This window comes from Lissotriton helveticus, chromosome 1_2 (genome assembly GCF_964261635.1).
Source record: "Lissotriton helveticus chromosome 1_2, aLisHel1.1, whole genome shotgun sequence".
In the NCBI taxonomy this organism is placed as follows: Eukaryota; Metazoa; Chordata; class Amphibia; order Caudata; family Salamandridae; genus Lissotriton; species Lissotriton helveticus.
Window position 1 is genome coordinate 182,537,318 of NC_136058.1, and position 21,123 is coordinate 182,558,440.

At 49.4% G+C, this 21,123-nt stretch overlaps 1 protein-coding gene across 10 annotated transcripts in view; it reads right to left on the minus strand.

Annotated features, from left to right (window-relative positions):
• OSBPL9 (oxysterol binding protein like 9) overlaps positions 1–21,123 on the minus strand; it is a 1,511,872-nt gene that overhangs the window by 1,007,514 nt on the left and 483,235 nt on the right. The window lies entirely within an intron of this gene.

Sequence of the window (21,123 nt, forward strand, 5' to 3'; positions counted from 1 at the left end):
TGTTTCTCTGTCCCTCCGGCGCCGACTACACTTACATTGAATATCTGCCCTCCTGGTGCCCATCTGCGCTGGACAGTGAGCGTGTACGCTCCCGCTGACTCTCTCTTACCGGCGTAGTGCATATTTCGGCGATTGAGGGTGATATCCTGTGTTTGCTTGAGCCGTCCGGTCCCGGCCTTGCTGCAGCCCGGCGAGCCTGGTAGCGGGGTGCTGCCAACAAGGATCTCGGCTCTGTGGTATTTCTGCCTGATCTGGGGAGAGTCGGCGGTTTTTGCAACATAGCTGATGGGCTAGCGGGCCGAGCATCCGCCCTGCTGAGTGGCCCGGAGTGGGGAGATCAAGGGGCTGCTTCTCTGGCCGCCATTTTGTGAGGCCCGAGACGGGGAGCAGCCCGTGTCCTCCGGGGACGAGTACGGTCTGGCGGCGACGGCCCCCCCAATCCCCCGACAAGTGCTGCAGACGGACTTCCCAGGCGAGCAGCTGATGGCCTTTGCCCCGTAGTTGAGTGGGTCTGCCATGTAAGGGACCCAGAAGTGCTGAGAAGCCGAGCAGAGGGGCGGAGAAGGCCGAGCACAAGAAAAGAAGGTGAGAGAGGGCAGCGGACCTTAGGCTGTGGGTCTCGGTCCGTATATCGGCGGACGGCGTTCTCCTGCCCCGCTGGGGGATAGAGAAAGTTGAGCGTGTCTGGGCGGCATTTGTGGGCGCGCTGTGCTTCCCGCGCCCTGTAGCATTGCACAGAGGGGCCCAGCAGTGGTACGCCTCCTGGTGGCGACTGATTGCTGAAAGACAGGCAGTACCTGCGGTTGCGGCCGTGGTGAGTGCCGGTGGCAGAGAGGCTGTGCGGCGTCGGGGGCGACCTCCCCGTCCCCCCCCTCTGAGTGGCCATTAACTGACCTTCGCGGATCTGTGCTGGTGGTGAGGCTGCACTACGGTAGGGGCAGGGCCTGCTATTGGCCCGCGGGTCAGCGGGAAGAGGCCTTCTAGTGCAACTTGGCGCTCTGCTTTGCCTTGCGGGTCCGGGTGGCTCCTGTGCACTGGCCTGGATAGGGCCTAGCGGTTCAGTGCCTTGCTGTCCTGCCCCTTGGAGTTCTTAATCGGTCTGCGGGTCGGCGGACGGCACAGCATGTTGTAGAGGAGTGCTGACGGGGGCGGAGGGCTGGGTCTGGCGCTTTGCGGGCCAGGAACTGGCATTGTTGGATTGTGCCGGCCTGTGTGCCCCGCCCAGTAGTGACTAGGAGTGGGGCTCACGCTGAGAGGGTCCCTCGCAGCGGTGTGATTTGAGGAACTGCAGCAGTGGGGGTCAGCCCCACGTGGGATCGCTTTGTGGGCCTTGCTGAGGGACTGAGGCCTGTGAGGCTTATTCTGTTGAGTGCAGGGGGCCTAGTTTCGGCCCGTGAGTTGACAGGCGGTGGGGCTCTGATCTGAACTGTGCTTTGTGCTGCCTGTGGGGCTGAGAGGGATTGCTGCATTGGACTTTTGCCCTGCTTGGAACCTGGTGCCCTGCGCCCTGAGAGTGCGGTGGGGGGCGGCAGTTCGTAGTGGACAGGCCCCCCACGCGGGGATAGCTGGGCAGAGCACGTGGCGGGCATTGACGGTGAGAGCCCTGAGACCAGGAGAGAGCGTGAGGGCGCCTCCATCGTCCTGACTGTTTGCCTCATATTGCATGGAGAGCTCGGGCTCGCCTATGTCTTGATCATCAAGTGGGTCGGCTGCTATTGAGCTTTGGTATCTTTCTACTGTGTCCTAACCCTGGGTCTGGGCCCCGATGGGAGTGGGCATTGATATGGCTTCCTGGTGGGTTGATACCGCTTCTGTCTGAGCTACGCGCTTCGGCGAACGAGCCTGTGCCTTAGCCATCATGTCTTCTCCCAGGAACAGGAAACATAAGCCTTTGAAGGATCTCTTACAGAAATCGAGGGGTCAGTCCACTTCTCACGCAGATGCCAAATCGCTGCAACCGGAGGATAACAACGTGCCGGCGACCAAAGCCTTTATACTGGAGTTATTCTCAGCTATAAAAGAATATATCTTGGAGCTTCGCTCTCAGCTTCCTCTGACCTGCGAGAGGTACGGCGTGATGTAGATGCCATTGGCGAGCGGGTGGCAACCTTGGAGAAGCATGACCTGGGTCGGGAGGATGATATCCATCAGCTCCAGCAAGACGTCATTCGCCTCACGGAACAAAACCTAGATCTCCAAGCCCACGCTGAGGACTTAGAAAACCGGTCTCAGCATAACAACATTAGAATCCGAGCGGTGCCATTGAAAGGGGAAGGAGATAACCTTCATGAGTATGTTTGTGGGCTCTTCCGGCAGATACTAAGGGAAGGAGGACGTAGAAATACAGAGGGATCGGGCCCACCGGGTCGGCTTACCGAGAGGCGCTAAGGCTCCCCCACCGGACATTCTGGGGTGTGTACATAACTTCCAGCTTAAGGAGCGAATCCTTCGCAAGGCCCGCAAACTCAACCATGTGCAATTCCGGGGCCATCAGCAGGCAGCCTTCCAGGATCTAGCAGCGTCCACCCATGTCAAGCGAAGAGAATTCAAGCCTATTACCAATCATCTGCGTGAGAAAGGCATCCCCTAAGCACCAGGGCAAGCTTCTGCAGATTCGTTCTCTGACCGCCGCATATGGGATTGGAGCGGGCCTCTCCTCAGGCCCGCGGGATCCCATCAGAGGCGGCGCAGATGCTCCACTGACTGGCAGCAGGTCGGGATGTCTCCCCAGCCTTCGAAACCAGATCTGACCACTAGCCTGATGGAGAGAGAAGCGGCTGTTACATCTGTGACACAGGTGACCGATAACAATGGCGTCCCTTGAGATATGATCGAATGGCATCAGGTGGGCTCTTTTTCAGCGCCGGAGGTGGGAACTGTTCTGTTGAAAAGTAGTACCATCCCTCAACCCTTGTATGGTGGAGTTGCCCTGTATCAGATGTGTTACGTTGTTCGGAATGGTGCCTCGATCCCCTTATTGATTTGACACACACGACAGAATGTTGTCCCTGGACAAAGCCTTTGATTTTCGTTCTTCAGCACTATGATTTAGGGAAGAGGGTTTTGTTGGTGTTTTGGGGTTGCTTTGGGGGCTCCGCATGAGTTCTCAGACGGGTATGGCAGTTATATGGTCCGTGGTCACTGCTTTCTTGCCCATCTCCTGCCTCTGACTCTGGGTGACTAGTTAGCTGCCACTCCTCTACTGGGTACTACGGGTAGAGATTTAAAAGTTGTGAGTTTGAATGTCAGGGGATTAAATAGCCCAGTCAAGCGCTCGGCCATCCTTTCCCTCTTGGAGAATGCGGAGAGCGATGTGTGTCTGCTTCAGGAGACCCATCTTCTCCCTACGGATACTAAGCGGATGAGAGACAAGCGCTTCCCATTGCAATTGTGGTCCTCAGGTCCGGCTAAGAAACATGGGGTAGCAATCCTATTTAGCGCGCGTGCGCACTGTAAAGTGCTTTCCCAAGTGGCTGAGATTAAGGGTAGGTTCCTAGTGGTCCGGGTCCAATGGGGGGACACGCAGCTCACACTAGGGTCGCTATATGCCCCGAACAAACGACAAGAATCCTTTCTACGGGTGGCCCTCTTAGAGGTTCTGACATCTCCAGATGCATCGATCCTGGTGGGGGGAGACTTGAATGTGGTGAAGGACCCTGGGATGGACAGGTTTGAGCAACGATCGCATCAGGCAGGTACGCTATCGCAAGGGGGTAGGCAATGGCTGATTGAGGGTGGATTGCATGATGTGTGGCGTGTTCGACACCCTACTGAGCGCGACTACACTTACTACTCCGCAGCACACAAAACCTATGACCGCCGTGACCACTTTTTAGCCACAACCTCTCTTCTACCCTACTTATCTGCAGCACATATTATCCCGCGCTCCCTCTTGGACTATGCCCTCATCTTGGTTCAGCTTACCTTTTGTGGCGGACGTCCACCGCCCCCTGGTTGGCACCTCCGCAACTCCCTGCTTCACTCGGAATCGGTTGTTACTCGAATACCGGATGCTATCACTAATTACCTTGCCGAAAATATCTAGAAGGCTACATCCTTAGTGGCAGTGTGGTAAGCCTTGAAATTAGTGGTATGGGGGGAGTTCATTGCGCTCGCATCATTTGCACGACTACGCAAAGCCAAACGGGCGGAATTAGAAGGGGAGGTGGGAGCATTAGAAGCAGTGCATAAGCGGACGGGGGCTCCACGAGTTTGGAGGGAGTTGGAAACAAAACAACGCTTGCTAAAACACTTGTACTTAGATAGGGCGGAGCATGCCCTCTTACGCTTGTGTCATAAATTTTACCTTAGTGGGGAGAAGGGGTGGGAGGATGTTGGCCCACAGACTGTGGGTGCAACTCACGGCTATTCAGTTTATTAGAGATTCGCAGGCGGTTGAGCACACCACGGATGCCCTTATTGTAGATTCCTTCCGCCACTTCTATCATTGCCTGTATAGTGGGGAGGCGACAAGCTCGGATGGGAAGGTGGGGTACCTCGAGTCCTGAAAAATTCAGCCGCTGGTTAAATCGTCGGCCGACGCTTTGGATGCTGCAATCTGCATATAGGAGGTCATATCAGCGATAGCGTGTTTAAAGCTCGCCAACTCTCCGGGGCCAGACTCTTTCCTTGATACCAGGGAGGTAACCCCATCCATGTCAGAGGCAGTGATTACAGTCATTCTTAAGCCCGGGAAAGATCTGAAAGACTGTGGCTCCTATCGGCCGATTTCCCTTTTAAACATTGACGCGAAACTCTTCGCGAGCATCCTAGCGGCGCGCCTTAGCCCTCTGATGGACAGAATCATTGATCCAGACCGGTCCGGATTTATTCCGATGCGGCAAGGGGGGGGGATTAAGGGGGGAGAGGGGACATTACTAAACGGATCCTTCACCTTATAGACCTTGTCCACCGATCTCAAACCCAGGCCTTTCTCCTTTCCATCGACGCAGAGAAGGCCTTTGACCGGGTGAACTGGAACTATCTATTCACAGTCTTGCAGGCCTATGGTGTCGGGAATAACTTTGTTTTCTGGGTTCAATTTATGCGGCTCCTAAGGCGGTGGTGAGAGTGAACGGGTGTCGATCTGCCCTTTTCCCCCATCTCCAGTGCGACGCGGCAAGGGTGCCCCTAGTCCCCATTACTCTTTGCGCTCTATATGAAGCCTTTAGCCCAACGCATACGTTAAAATCCGGATATAGCGGGAATTAAATTTGGCGTTTACACCCACAAAATTAGTCTGTATGCAGACGACTTTATTCTATCGCTGACTCAACCCCACTCCATCTTACGGTATCTAGCGACGGAACTTCTTGAATTCGGGAAGGTGGCAGGGTGTAAAGTGAATTTCTCGAAATCACAAATTCTTAATGTTTCAATTCCTGAAAATGAGGTCCGGGATCTCTAGCAGGATTTTGACTTTCAGTGGGTACACTCCGATATTACATATCTGGGTATTCGGCTGACTTCCTCTATTGCAAAAATGTTCTTCTCAATTATAGGGTATTGGTAGACCAAATTGCCAAAGCGCTCTCTGACTGGTCCCGTCTCAATTTGGCCTGGTACGGGAGGTTAGCGGCGGTGAAGATGACTGTACTACAGCGTATACTTTACCTGTTTCAGATGCTCCCATTGAGTCCACCGCCGGGCGTCCTCCGGAACCTACAAGGGCTCCTTAATAAATTCTTGTGGAGCAACAAGAGACCGAGGCTCGCACTGACACTTATCACCGGGCCGAGGGCAGTAGGAGGGATGGGCTTCCCCCTATTGAGTGCTTATTATAAGGTGACTTGTCTCCGCTGTGTCACAGAGTGGAATAGACTGTTGTCCAGCAAGCACTGGAATTTTATGGATCAGACAGTGGCTGGCTGCAATATTTAGCAGGAACTTTGGCTCCTGCGCAAGCACAGAGCATGGGGCCTCTACTAGTCACCTGTAACTTCACCGACTCTCAAGGTGTGGGATCAGCTAGCACTGCGCAGGGGTTGGACCACGTTACCCTCCCCTATAACTCCTATTGTAGATAATCTTGAGTTTCCACCGGGGCGCGCATCCCCCGTCTTTCATCGCTGGAGAGAGGAAATTTGTAAGAGAGTGGGCTCCCTGTTTGAGCTAGATGGCTTGACCCCCTTCTCCCAATTACGCAAGGAATATATTTAACTTACCGGAGTCAGGCGCTTATCAATACTCGCAGCTGGCGCACTGGGTGACCCAGCCCGGCAATTTCGCCCTGATGTCTCGCCCCTTAACCACTTTAGAAAAATGGCTAGTTTGCAAAAAGTATGGCCGTAAGCTCATATCTTAACTATACGCAATGATCCGTAAGCGCCTGCGAAGGAGCGCACGAAGGCGCAGGTTCGGTCGGGAGACTGAACGGGGGCGTCCTTTGACGCCCAAAGAATGGGAACATATTTTTTATTGCGCTCATCACACGGCCTATAATACCGCAGGTGCGGAATCTGCCTATAAGATAGTTGCTTATTGGTACTATACGCCAGCGTGCATCAAGTCCTGGGATAGAACTATGTCAGGCCTCTGCTAGCGGGGGTGTGGCTTTCCTGGCACTCTAGTACACCTGTTGTGACACTGCCCGAAACTGGTGCGCTATTGGACTGAGATTCTGGATAACATTGATGAAGCCTTCCAAATTACACTGCCCAGGGCTCCTGAACACACACTGCTGGAACTCCCCCACCCCAAATCCTTCCCTTTGCGCTTGCTGAGGGGTAGACTGATTGCGTTAGCTCTGCTGGCGGCGCAACAGGTCCTTTTAACGCAATGGGGTTCCTCGGCTGCACCTGATGCAAGCGACTGGATCCGGAGACTTTGGCATATTCTCACAATGGAGCGCCTCTCACTTAGCATGGATGGGAAGGGGGCAGAATACGCGAAGCTAGGGGGCCCATTTATGCAGCTCCTCTCCAAGGAAATGAGGGAGGTCACTTTCCCAAAATACCTACAAATTATACAGCTTATTCTGCTTGAACCAGCAGGGGCCACAACAGTAGTTTGAACTACTTTGAGGGGTGACTGACAGCCATGGGATGGTAGGATAGGAATGTTGAGACTGGTGCGGAGGGGGGCGGGAAGAGGGGAGTTGGGGGGGGTGGATGTTTGTCAGTTTTCTTGTTCTTTTCTTTCTATAAAAGTGGTATCTTAGCAGTCGTCGGCCATGAATACTATGGACTGAAACTCCTCTACGTGGGGTCGCCCTCCGGGCTGTAGACCTTGCGGATGTGTACTGACCATACCGCTACGCTCTGCCGGCCGGTAGGCAGTTGAGCTGTGTCTGTGATCCTATACCACGTAATAAAATGATTGATTATAACGTATAAATCAACATTGCTATGCAACGTTGGGCTTTAAGTAGCAAAATAAGGATACTAAAATATCAAGATAATACAAACAAGGGCCCCTAAAATATTTCGTGCTCGGGCCTCCAAAATCCTTAAGTTGACAATGCTCAGAAGGTCGTAGTGGCTAAACCTTCAATTAACTAGTAGATAATTCATGCACCTTACAGGAAACATTAACATTCAAATACTTTACACTCTGACATCCATACTGAAAGGAAATACTATTAAATTCACAACCTGGGCGGGGCATGGCCGAGCTGAGCAGCGGAATGCCTGCACTCTAGAGCGGCTCCGCCGGCCGAGACTCCTTTATCCGACATTTATCCTTATAAAATACACGTTAGACACCTGTCCAGTGAGGCGTACACGTTGATACTTTAGCACTCCAAGATTTGACGGACCTGCTGCTGAGGGAAGGTGCAGAGTTGAAGGTGCAGAGTTAAAGCTGCAGCAGCATCGTTGCTTTGCGGCCTTTCATCAGGCCCTTTGGAAGACGCCGGGGACTGTAGTACGGGTTGTACCCGAGGAGCAGACTGACATCACCGGAGAGCTGGCCCTGCGGGGGCAGGTGTTGCGGGTATAGCTACAGACAACCTGAGATCGTCCCGCTGAGGTGAAGCGGACAGCAGGCGGTGAGAATAAGCGTGCACTAGGGCTGAGTGCGGAGACACGCTATCCTGCTGAGGAGAGGAGCAGACGGCGTGTGAAGACCCGGACGGGAGCAGCGCTCCTCGCTGGTAATTACGGAGCTGGTGGTGGATGGTGCAGAGGTAACCGGGACTGTGGTGAGGCGGACGGCGCCTCGCGTGCACTGCAGCGAGTGGAGGGGTAAGGACAGGATTTCACCAGGCGCCTGATGCCGTGTGAAGAAAGGGAGTTGGAAACCTGTGATGCCGCTATTTTGTGGACATCGGGGGTGACGCACAAAGGAGAGAGGCTGACGGCCAGCTTCAGAGAAAGTGGGTGCAGAGGAAACAGTACTTTACAAAAACGCCCATTTGACTGAATTGGTGTTGTTTCCCTTGGCTCTGGGATATTGCTGATTGGCACAAGTTATACCGGACTTGGTGTGGCGATTGTTTGAGGTGCCAGACACATATATGTCAATACATCGTCATTCTTCCCCGCCGGTGGGCCTCTGCAGCGGGTGGGCCTGTGAAGCGGCTAGTGGCTGGGCAGCACAAGCGGAGATCGGCACAAAGGGAGGATTCCTGCCTGAATGCATGGTAGGCTATAAGTGCATGGGACCTGCACTGCACTGAAGGGGTTGCAAAGCACGTGGCAGCCGGCCCGCTCTACATAATTCTATTGCGACGCTGTGAACTCCATTCAGGCGGCTGGGTTACAGGACCAGACATTCATTGCCACCTACCGCTTGCTTCATCCCCTCTGTTTACAAGTTGGCACAATGGAAAGAGGACTATTTTCCCACAACTTCCCTTCTATGCTCAAAACAGGTCTCCCTCGCTTAGTCCAAAGTCCCTCACTATTGGAAGTGACAGAGACATAGGACCACAGGATCCTTTACCCTGGTACGAACACTAACAAAGGACTATTTAGCTAGACATCCCCAAGAACACAAACATAGGACTATACTTCTAGACATCCTCTTTTGTCGGCCATCTTAGGCTACCTCTTCCTTGGTGATCTTAACCTCTATCCCAGCTTTTTTTTTTTATTTTTTTTTTGATTTATCACTTTTGATCAAAACGTCCTCCCACCTACCCCTCCTCATTCTACTTTTTCATTCTCCACTTCAGTCTCTCTCTAGCCTCACCCCACCCCTCCCTTCTTTCATCCCTTTAGATGCCTCCAAATATTCCTTTTAACATACTCTTTCAATAAGCCTCGTCCCCCTCCAGCCCTGCCTTCCCACCTTAACCTCCCTCCCACCTGTACACTCCTCGGCACATTACGCACCAACACTAGGCTCATACCGACCCTTCTACTGACCCCCTCCCTCCTTTCTCCCATTCACCAGGACACCTCTCCCCTCCTTTACAGGTCTCTCTTCCCACCCTTTACCCTGTCCTCATCACTTACCTTTCCTTACTCCTCCTCTCCCCTCGCTACTTCTCTTACCCCTTTTCAGCCTCTTTACACACCTAGCACGCCTCAACATGCCCTTCACCTGTCGCCTCACCCACCCTACCGGCATCCACCAGGATACTTCCCATCTCCACTAGTCTCGCCAACCACCCCTTCTCCTCTTCCCCCACTCACTCTACACTATACCCCCTCTTTCCTCACTTCGTCCCTCCTTGCCCCACTTCCCCCACTCCACTGTGAGCTGGTTTTAAGATGGAGCTCTCTGGCACTCACACCTACAACATCATCTACCCCCCTACCCTCTCTAAAAAAATCGGCCAAACGATTTAAACACAAGTTCATAAAACTTAACCCAGAAACCCTCTTCGCTGACCCTTACTTCTCACCACACAACGGGATTACCACCATGGATATTATTTTTCACACGAAACGAAGAGCACAATGGAGGAAAGCATTCTTAGACACACTCTCAGTCTCCTCCACGAGGAAAACCGCACATGGGCTTATTATTTGTATCCCCCCCTCCCAGCTATTCCAAGCCACTGCCACTATCACCATTTATAATGACGGTGTAATCCTCATTCAGCCACGGATCGCAGTCTCAATCTCCTAGACAGCATCTTCCCCAGCATTAAAAGAAGAGTGGCCACTCACCAATCCCATGCCCAATCGACTCTCATCCCCAGCACTCCTGATGCCACATCTCCCACCCCTTCTGATAACCCCGCCCATCCACCACCCCATCCTCTACCTATACCAATCTCATATTCTCCCTCACCTACCCAATCGATCCTCATCTCCAGCACATCAGATTCCACATCTCCACCGATAGCGGATATCCATATCCCACCAGTACCCTATCTTCTATCCATATCCGATTCTTACTTCACCACCACCTAGTCCACCCCTTCCTCGAACACTCCGCACCTCATACCTGCGAACACACTCACCCTGCCGACCAATTCTTTGGACTCAGATCACACATCTGAAGATAGGGAACCCCCCTGCTCCTCGATCTCAGCTCCACTCCTCACTCCCCCCAACACATTCCCCCCACCGATTAGCTCATCTAATGCAACGTACACCCACCCGCTAGATATGAAATCCCCTCAGACCAAGATCCTTGCTTCCCCAGCTAACCGCTCCCCCCCCAGTATCATCTCTCCCACTACCTCAACCTTGCCACATAATGTTTCACCTCCCCATCCCGCCCACTCCCTCCCCAGTCATCTGCTGGCACATAATAGGACACCCCTCTGTAACGCTGAAAACTCGCCAATCCCTCTTTTCTCCCCTCTCCCTATTCCCCCTCCCACATTTACACCTCAGCCATTCACCCCTAATATAAGGCTATCTACTGAAATAACACCACCTTCCACTCCCTCTAAAGCCCCCCCATCAAAATGTCTTGCTCATCCATCCACACTCATAACTCATCCACCCATTATTACAACTCTTCATTCAACACTACGCCTACCCACACTCGACCACTCTCTCAACCAAGTCACTACGCAGCCTTCCACATTCACTCCACAGTCACCAACCTCAATTATCACCGCACCAGACCCTAGACAGGATGAGATTATGATTGCACTACATCAAATCAAAATAGAACTCCAATCTTTTAAGGATGTGTTTTTAAAACAATCCCGGCACATAACTCCTCCTAGTACTCTGACTGCTAGTGAACGCCGGAACCTCCCTTCTTTACAATCGAAACCCACCCTATTCAGCTGGAAAACAGTACTCCTCCGTAACACAGTAACACGCCCAGCGCGCTGTAGCAATCCGCTCTCCGAGAGCGATCTCCTCTCTCTTCTTTACTCATACGAACCCAATCTCTCGAACACCTTAATTCCTACGCAGATGCACATTCCCACTATCCCTCCCAACCCTTACAGGCCCTCCACACAAAACAAGAGAGGCATCATCGATAAGAACCTTAGAAGAGTCCCTATCACTCATGATCCCACCTCCCCCCTCACCGTCTCAAATGCATACTCCTTAATGGTAGATCTGCCTCTAGACACGCAGCAGACATATCTGACCTCATCTCACAAGAGCTCGACTTGATTATATTAACCGAAACGTGGCTAACAGAATCCTCCACCCACTCCTCGACATCCTAGTGCCCACCCAACTATGACATCATGAGACTAGACAGAATCGAAAAGATAGGTGGTGGTATCGCCTGCATACATTGGATCAATATTACAGTAAACAGGGCCATATCCCCTGTCTTCGGCTCTTGCGAATATTTATGCCTCAACCTTAGCAGTAATGGCAAATCTATTTGTTCGTTACACATCATCTACCATCCACCTAGAGACAACCTCACCTTCACCGAACACCTCATGGACATCATCTCCTCGAACACAGGGAGGGAAAATACCCAAATATTCCTGGGCGACTTCAATCTCCATTGGGATGACCACAATGACGATGTGGTTAATAGTCTTAAATAGTTCCTTGACGACGTTACCTTGTCCCAAATCTGTAATAGCCCCACACACAAAAAAGGGTCAATCCTGGATGTAATAATCTCTAAAACTGACGCCATTCAGTTGGTTTCGATCCAACCCTGTGACTGGTCAGACCATTTTATTATTAACTTCTTTATCAATGTAACTCTGCAATTGAACTCAGTTCAATCCAAAAAAACAAAGATTTTGAAAAGAGACCTGAAAAAACGTAACCCCAACACTCTACCCGCTGCCTACTCTAACCGTCTTCTGCCCCCGGCAGGCTCCCTTGACGTACATGATCTCACTAAACACTACTTCAACTCTATGACCTCGTTAATTAATGAGGTAGCCGCCTTACAATTAAAGAGAGTCTCCACTAAAGATTCTAAGCCATGGTACAACGGTCTTCTTAACGAGGACAGACGATCTCTCAGATCTCATGAACGCATTTGGAGAAGAGTCCCATCTTCGTTGCACCTTAAGTCTCTTAGGAGAAAAAGAAACACGTACTATAGTAAGATCAAGCGCACTAAAGCGAAATTCTTTAGCCACTAACTTGACCAGGCACGAAATCGGCCCAAAAAACTATTTGAGCTCATCAAAACCCAAACTAAGGCTGCTCCCCAACAACTTCAAAACTCAGCTAGCTTGCAACCCAACTGTGAAGAATTCTCTGACTTCTTCAGAGAGAAAACTGATAACATTAAGAAGGAGCTTTTAAATGACCTAGTACTTTACACCAGACCGCAGTTGAACATCGCTTAAAAAACAACGCAGCATGGACATCCTTCGATACCTATTCGGAAGAAGCCTTAGACAAGATTCTCACCACTCTAAAGCCGTCCAATCACTCCTCAGACCCTCTCCCTGCAAATTCTGTCAAAGACTTGACCCCATGGCTTTTGAGCCTTTGGACCAAAATTATTAACAGTTCTCTACAACAAGGCTGTATCCCAGACTCCCTCAAAATTGGACAGGTCTCTCCTATACTAAAGAAACCCTCAGCTGACCCGTCTGACCTTAACAACTATCGTCCCATCACCAATATTCCTACCCTGGCCAAACTACTGGAAAAATGCGTTCATCTCCAACTCATTAAGCATATCGACCACTACGACCTGCTTAATAAACACCAATCAGGCTTCAGGGCAGGTCATAGCACCGAAACAGCCATGACACACATCATTGATGATGCGCTTCAGATCCTAGATCAAAACGGAGCTTGCCTTCTCATCCTGCTTGACCTATCCTCAGCCTTTGACACGGTTAAACATGAAAACCTAATAGATATCCTTAAACAAAGAATGGGGCTATCTGGATCTGTACTACGCTGGTTCACCTCCTTCCTCCATAACAGAACGCAAAAATTCAAGGTCAACAGCACTCTCTCTAATCCAGTACCAGTCGCTTTAGGAGTTCCTTGAGGGTCCTCCTTATCTCCGACATTGTTCAATCTCTTCCTGGAACCCCTCACGGAATTGCTTCATGCATCTAACGTCCAATTTCACATGTATGCGGACGACACACAACTCTATCTCAAGATCCACTCTTTAGAAGACATTACAATGCTCAACACAACGCTCAGGAACACTCAGATTTGGTTGGCAGAAAACCATCTCAAATTGAATGCTCAAAAAACTGAATTCCTCCTTATTGCACCACCTGCCAAAGTCCCCATGATGCAAGACCTGGTCAAATATATCACTGCATTCAACGTCAAACCTAACATTTTAGACTCAGCTAAATCCCTGGGAATAACTCTTGACAGCAACCTTACCATGCAAAAACACATTAGTAATGCAATAAAAGGAGCAAACTTCCAGATCAACACATTGAGGAAGCTGAAACAATTTTTGCCAGCTAACGATTTTAAGCTGGCAGTTCAAGTGCTTGTTATCCCGAGGGTGGAGTACGGAAGTGTTTCCCTATGTGGCCTCCCTAAAGCATCAACATCACCCCTAAGAGCCACTATAAATGCAGCAGCAAGACTCATCACTGGCTCAAAGAAAAGCTCTCATATTTCCCCAGACTTAAAAGCCTTAAACTGGCTTCCGTTTGAAGACAGAATTCACCTAAACATTGCATGCATGACTCATAAGGCCCTACACCACAAAGCACCCAGCTACCTCGCACATAAGTTGACGATCTCGGATGGATCAAGGGCTTCAAGAAACGCTGAAAACCTGCTACTGAAACCCCAAAGATTCAACAGGAAGGAAACATATAAACGAACCTTCTCTTGGATGGCGCCCAGGATTTGGAACTCACTGCCCCCAGAAACCAGACTAAACGCCTCTACTGTTTCATTCAAAAAGGAAGTGAAAGAGTTCCTCATGGCAAAACTCACCTACCCATAGGCCAAGGTATCTCTCTGACCAAGCACCCCCTTTCCTTGACACCTTCTTGGACAAAGGGCCTCCAGTCTTTTTAGGTACACACACTGACCACTACCTAATTCTACGTTCTCATGTTGTACCCTTATGCCTCACTTAATTTTGTACTATGTGCTTTGTATTCTTGATGTGCCTACATTTACTCGTTTGTATACCTAGCTTAACTGATTGTAAAGCGCTTTGATATCCGCAAGGATCTTGTTCGCGCTATATAAGACCTTCAAAATAAATAAATAAATAAATACAGCACATTTACTCATGGTCCCCCGTACAAGAAGGGCCAACTGGGGTGACAAACGCTTCTCAGTGGCAACAGCCATTTTGTGGAACACACTCCCTCTACACATCAAGTGTGCTCCGACCCTTCTGAATTTCAGAAAGAAACTAAAGACCTGGTTGTTCCCTGCCTAAACCTCCATACCCCTCCCCCCCCATGAGAGTTCTGCATCTACAGCGCCGAGACACCCAAGGGTATTTGCGCGCTTTAAAAATTGCCAAATAATAATAATAATAATAATAATAAAGCAATTCAGTGGGAGATTTCCTTCCACGGTATTAAGGGATCTGGTTTTTCAAGAAGAACTTGGGGAGAAACTTGTCGAATACTTTGAGATAAATGAAGGTACGGTGGATTCGCCCGGGACTTTATGGGAGGCCTTCAAGGTAGTCACCAGGGGACATTGCATGGCTATAAAGTCAGGAGTATTGGGAGCTATTCGTAGCATGTTACAAACCCTGGAGCGAGATATTCAGAGTTTAGAGAGGGATAATCGGACACGTCCATCTAATGCAACTTTGGCACAACTTAGGGCGAAACTGACTGAATTTCAGGAAGAGGCAGAGAGGGGAAACTGCATAGTTGCATAAACACGCTCAAGCCAGGAGGTATGGCGAGGGCGACAGGGCTGGGAAGATGCTGGCTAATCTACTCCGAGCCCTAAGAGGATCTGAATACATTACTGAAAATACATTACTGAACTATACACAGATGCCGGGGAGATAATCAGAACCCCTCGGGCCATTCTCTGTACTAAGGCCCAATTCTACCAGTCACTGTACACGTCTCGCACAGACCCGTCCGACTCGGACATCACTGATTATTTGGATTCAATTTCACTGGCGTGGTTTAACAACGGTGCAAGAAAGTATATGGAATTGCCTATTACTGTAGAAGATGTGAAACGGGTAATTTCTGGTATGCCAGCAGACAAATCCCCGGGGGCGGACGGGCTCACCGTTGCCTTTTATAAGGAATATGTGGATATAGTACCTAGGCTTCTACAGGTCTATCTGGAAGCGATGGAAACAGGCTTACTTCCCCCCTTGTTGAGAGAGGCCACTATAATAACCTTACTGAAACCGGATAAGGATCCTACTAGGCCGGACTCCTATAGGCCATTATCATTGATTAATCTAGATGCTAAGATTTATGCCAAGCTACTGGCTGACAGAATGCAGCCAATGCTTCCACAATTAGCCCCACCAGATCAATCTGGATTTATACCGGGGAGATCGACGTCACATAATTTGAGAGCAATATTTGGCCTGCTTCATTACTTAGCACCACATGTTCAGGCGGTAGAAGCACTGCTAGATACCACCAAGGCGTTCGACTCTTTGGAGTGGAAATTCTTATTTGTCCTACTGACCAGTATGGGATTCAGCCCTATCTTCATAAAACAAATGCAGGTAATATACACTAACCCGGCGGCGAGAGTGTGTGTGTATGGAAGGTATCAGACCCGTTTGTCATAACTAGGGGAACGAGACAGGGTTGCCCTCTATCACCCCTACTCTTCGCAGTAGCCACTGAGCCATTGGTGGTGAGACTATGGCAACACCATACACATCGGAGCATTGGTTTCATCTCCAGAGGGCTATTAATTTCTATGTATGCGGATGACATGACGATTTATCTAGTAAACTCTAAAGACAACTTCGATATCGTCATGAGAGAATTGATTAGATACGGGGGATTGACTGGGATTCAGATAAATTGAAAAAAATCAGTAATGCTTCCTCTCATGGCTAACACGATTCAATGTGACATAGAATTCCCTATCCAGTGGGTGAAAGGTGAAACAAGATACTTGGGTATATGGATAAGCAGATCTGTACAAGAATTATGGCTAGCGAACTACGGCAAAGTGATAGATTGGATGGAAACTAAAATACTGAGATGGAAGCGCCTACCACTTTCTGGGCGAATTGCAATCACAAAAATGGTTATACTCCCAAAGTTGTTGTATCTATTTGTTAACATCCCTATGCCCTTGAACTCTAACTTTTTTAAACGGCTACGTACCGGGATTCTTGACCTGATATGGTCAGGCAAACTACCCCGGGTATCCTGGAAGCTCTTAACTCTCCCGCTCTCTCAGGGAGGTCTGGGGGCCCGTGACTTTGAGCTTTATGCTTATAGTGCACAAGCACAGTATTTACATTTCTGGCAACATCCCTCTCCGTACCAGCCTCATGTGGCGATTGAGCTAGATATGGTTGCGCCTACCCCCCTTCCTGCAGCAGTGTGTCATCCATATAAGCGTCCTCACTCAGAGATAAACACAGTGGAAACGATGAGATGGGCCTGGAGAAACATAGCTAAGAGGGCAGGACACAAAGAACTATATGCCCAGTCTATGCCACTGGGAGGCAACCCGCTGACTGGCCCACTGACAGACAAGGCGGTTCTGGAACGAGCAAGAAGGCAGATTTACTGGTGGTGCGGGACTTGTACTCTGAAGAAGTATTTTTATCCCTCCAGCAGATGTGTGAGCCTGAGCGGCCCTCTGCTTCAGATATGCTGTTATATTCCCAAATCAGTGCGCATGCAGGGCGAGATACGGTGAGTTTCCAAAAGCTCCGGCTCCCTTACCAGCCCTAGAAAATATTCTGGCCAATCATTCTCCAGGAAGTTGATCATGAGAATTTATATGTATAACGCAAGAGGCATCTCCTATTATCTTGTCTGCATCAAAAGCGGAATGGGAGAGAGAAGGAGTAATCACCATTACAAACAATGGCAGTTCTGTTATTCCCAACTAGAACATCTTTCGCCAAATTATAGGTTACAACTTCTACAATTTAATTATTTGCACAGGGTTTATCGTACACCAATTCAGCTACATCCGATGGGGTTACAGCAAGATATAAGATTTTGGACATGTGGGGCACATGATGCAACCTTTTTCCATTTAGCGTGGTACTGAAACCCCATATAGCGGTTTTGGTCGGATGTGTTTGGGCATATTGGTAACATTACTGGCGTAACACTACAGATTACACCTCTGGTGGCACTACTGGGATTTGTGCTGGAAGTCCCTAATGGAGCCTGTAAACTGACATCTATGCTACTCCTGCTCGCTAAGCGTCAGGTCGCGATGCATTGGAAAAAATCTCATCCGCCTACCATAGCAGAATGGATAAATGCAGTTGTATAATGTAAAGATCAATTATCAACCTATTGGGAATTGATGCCTAGTAGATCCAGACCCTCGGATATATGGGCCCCTTCTGTAAATTGGCTGGACCAGGGAGGTTCTGACATCAGAGTTGGCCATACATTCTGAATGCCCACTAGTATACCAATCTATGAATGAATGAATGAATGAATGAATGAATGAAAATATTTGTAAAGCGCGCGATGGCCAAACGGCTTCCTGGCGCTGAGAGCTCTAAAGAACCGGACAGACAGGGCCAGGAGGTTAGCGGGGGTAGGCCAGGGCAAAGAGGAAAGTTTTTAGCGCTTTACGGAAATGAGAAAAAATAGGAATCGAACGCATAGAGAGAGGGAGGGAGTTCCAGAACCGGGGAGCAAGAACAGAAAAACGGGTTCCACCAGTGCGAGATTTACGAAAGCGGGGAACAGTGAGAAGGGCAGAAGACGATGAACGAAGAGTGCGGGCAGGGGTGTGAAGGGAGATCAGAGAATTGATGAAAGCCGGTCCAGAGTGGTCAAGGGCCCGGTAAACGAGGCACCCCAATTTAAACAGGGATCTCTGCAAGATGGGCAACCAGTGAAGGGATTTAAGGACGGGGGTGATGTGATGGGTTTTGGGCAAGTGAAAAATAAGACGGGCAGCCTGATTCTGGATAGCTTGTAGGCGGCGGGTTTCATAGGCAGGAATGCCAGCGAACAAGCTATTACCATAATCGAGGCGGGAAGTGATGAGGGCAGAAATAATAATCTTAAGGGAGTCAAGAGAGAAAAAGCGAGAAATTTTCCGGATCATCCGGAGGGAAAGAAAACAGGAGGACACCACGGCACTGACCTGGCCATGCATGGACAGGTCCTGTCTGACCTTGATGCCCAGAGTTTTAACAGAGGGAACGGGGGTGGGGGAAGGGCCAAGAATGGGAGGCCAGAAAGCAGAGGACCAGGGGCTGGATGAGCCGCCAATCAGAACAAGCTCAGTCTTATCTGGATTAAGCTTGAGGTGGTTGGCGCTCATCCACCCAGAAATAAAAGCCATGGTGGAGTGAAAAAAGGATAGAGCGTGAGAAGAGGAGGAAAGGTCAAAAACGAGCTGGAGGTCATCAGCGTAGTTATACACAGAGACCCCCAGCTCAAGAAGGGAGGAAATAAGAGGGTGAATGTAGAGATTGAAAAGAAGGGGAGAGAGGGAAGACCCTTGGGGGACTCCACAGGGCACCGGGAGGGGGGAAGCAGAAAAGCCGGGAAGATGGACAGCTTGAGAGCGACCCGTCAGAAAGGAGGTAATCCAAGAGAGGACAGTACCTCGTATGCCCGCTGCGCTGACACGGTCCAAAAGAATATTATGGTCGACCGTGTCAAACGCAGCGGACAAATCGAGGAGGATTAAAGCCTGGGGAGAATTGACGTCGGCCTTGGCTTTAAGCTCGTCAAGGACGGCTAACACCACGGTTTCGGTCGAGTGACCTGCGCGGAAACCAGCTTGGTGGGATGCCAGAAGCTGGTTCCGTTCAACAAAAGCAGAAAGACAAGAGGTAACATAAGATTCAAGAATTTTAGCGAGATAGGGGAGAAGAGAGATAGGTCTGAAGTTAGAAGGAAGAGAGGAGTCGAGACCAGGTTTTTTAAGAATTGGAGAAACAATAGCAGATTTAAAAGAAGAAGGGACCAATCCGGTGGAAAGAGAGGCATTGAGAAGAGAGAGAGGGGTGTCAGGACAAGAGGAAAAAAGGGTTTTGAGGATGCGGGCAGGAGCACAATCAGTGGGGGAGCCAGACTTAATTTTAGAAAGCAAAGTTAAGAAGGTGTCCAAAGAGAGGGGAGGAAAAGAAGAAAAAAAAGATTTAGGCGCAGAGAGGACAGAGTGAAGAGGGGTAAAAGGAGTGACCAGGATGTTAGATTTAATATTAACAATCTTCTCGATAAAGAAATCGTTAAGAGAAGAGCAGAGGGCCTGAGAGGGAATGAAGTGAGGGCAGGCCCGATCAGAGGTGGCCAAGTTCTTAACCAAGGAAAAAATTTCTTTGGATTTGTTAGCCGCGAGCGCCACTTGTTCGGAGAAGTATTTTGTCTTGGCGGTCAAGATGGCCTTCTTATACTCTCTATGAAGTAGTTTGTATTTGGCCTTATCGTCCGGGCAGTAGCCACGGCGCCAAAGGCGCTCTGAGCGTCTAAGCTCTAATTTGAGAATCTTAAGCTCCGGGCTAAACCAACGATGAGCCTCATGAGGGCGTAAGGACTTGACTAACTTGAGGGGGGCTACTAGGTCACATGCGGAGGAAAGCCAGTTGTCAACTGCAACAGCCTGAGAGTCAGGGAAGATGTCAGTTAGATCTGGGGAGGAAGAAGCAAGGGAGTGAGAGAGGGAGGCCAAGTCAACATGGTTCCAGCTACGGGTGAAGACGTTCTTGGGACGACGGGGCTGGTGAGGGGGACCGGTAGTGATAGAAAAGGAGATGAGGGAGTGATCAGACCATGGGCATGGGAGGATGCTGGGAGAGGAAACTATGTCCTGAGATGACCAGACTTGGTCCAGGGTGTGGCCAAGATTGTGGGTAGGGACCAAAACATGTGACTTCAGATTGAGGCAATATTATGTCATATTGTATCCACCTAGTGGTATCAACAGGCTTAGGGCTGATTCCTGGTGCTTGCGTAGATATGGTCTCTAGGGACAGGAAGTGTACAGATGTGGGCGGGCGGCCTTGATGATCATTGGATGTGGATTTGTGTCAAGGTTATAAATTTGATGGCATGGCGTGGGGGGGGGGTGTTCTGTGTTTTATAAAATTAAAGATATAATAGCTACAAGTTTGCTTTCAGAATTCGCAACGTGTGTATATTGACAAGAAACAGTGTGATATTTTATGATTCAATGCCGTTCCCACGGGATGTCGGTGTCTCACCTGTGATTCATGTGATCTAAATGTTCAATAAAACGCTGCCAGCCCCAGGGTTGTTGGCAAAAAAAAAATCATAAAATCATAAAATAAAAAATTAATATGGGATTCCAGATGGTTGAAGAAAATATTCCTGCAGTATTGCAAATACCGAATTACTTGGTATGTTTTTGATTTTTATGGACGATTCAAACCAAGCTTCTCCCAGAAGGTGGGAAATGCAAACAACTTAATTTGTTAATTATTTATGTATTTGGTGGATCTATAATGCATTTGAGAACAATTAAAAATGTACTCCAACAAAGAAAACAAAAAAAATCACAACCTGTGCTTGTCGCTGTGTCCCACCACTTTGTTACATGCATTTGATTCTACTGGTCACAAAGTGGTTTTCTCAAAATAAAAAAAAATCAACTAACTTGTGTCTTTTAAAAGCCTTCAAAGTTACACCAATTATCGACTAAAGAGCACATTGCTGGGACCATTAAAAGAAGCTATATATACTCTATAGTCGAGCCGATTCTGAAC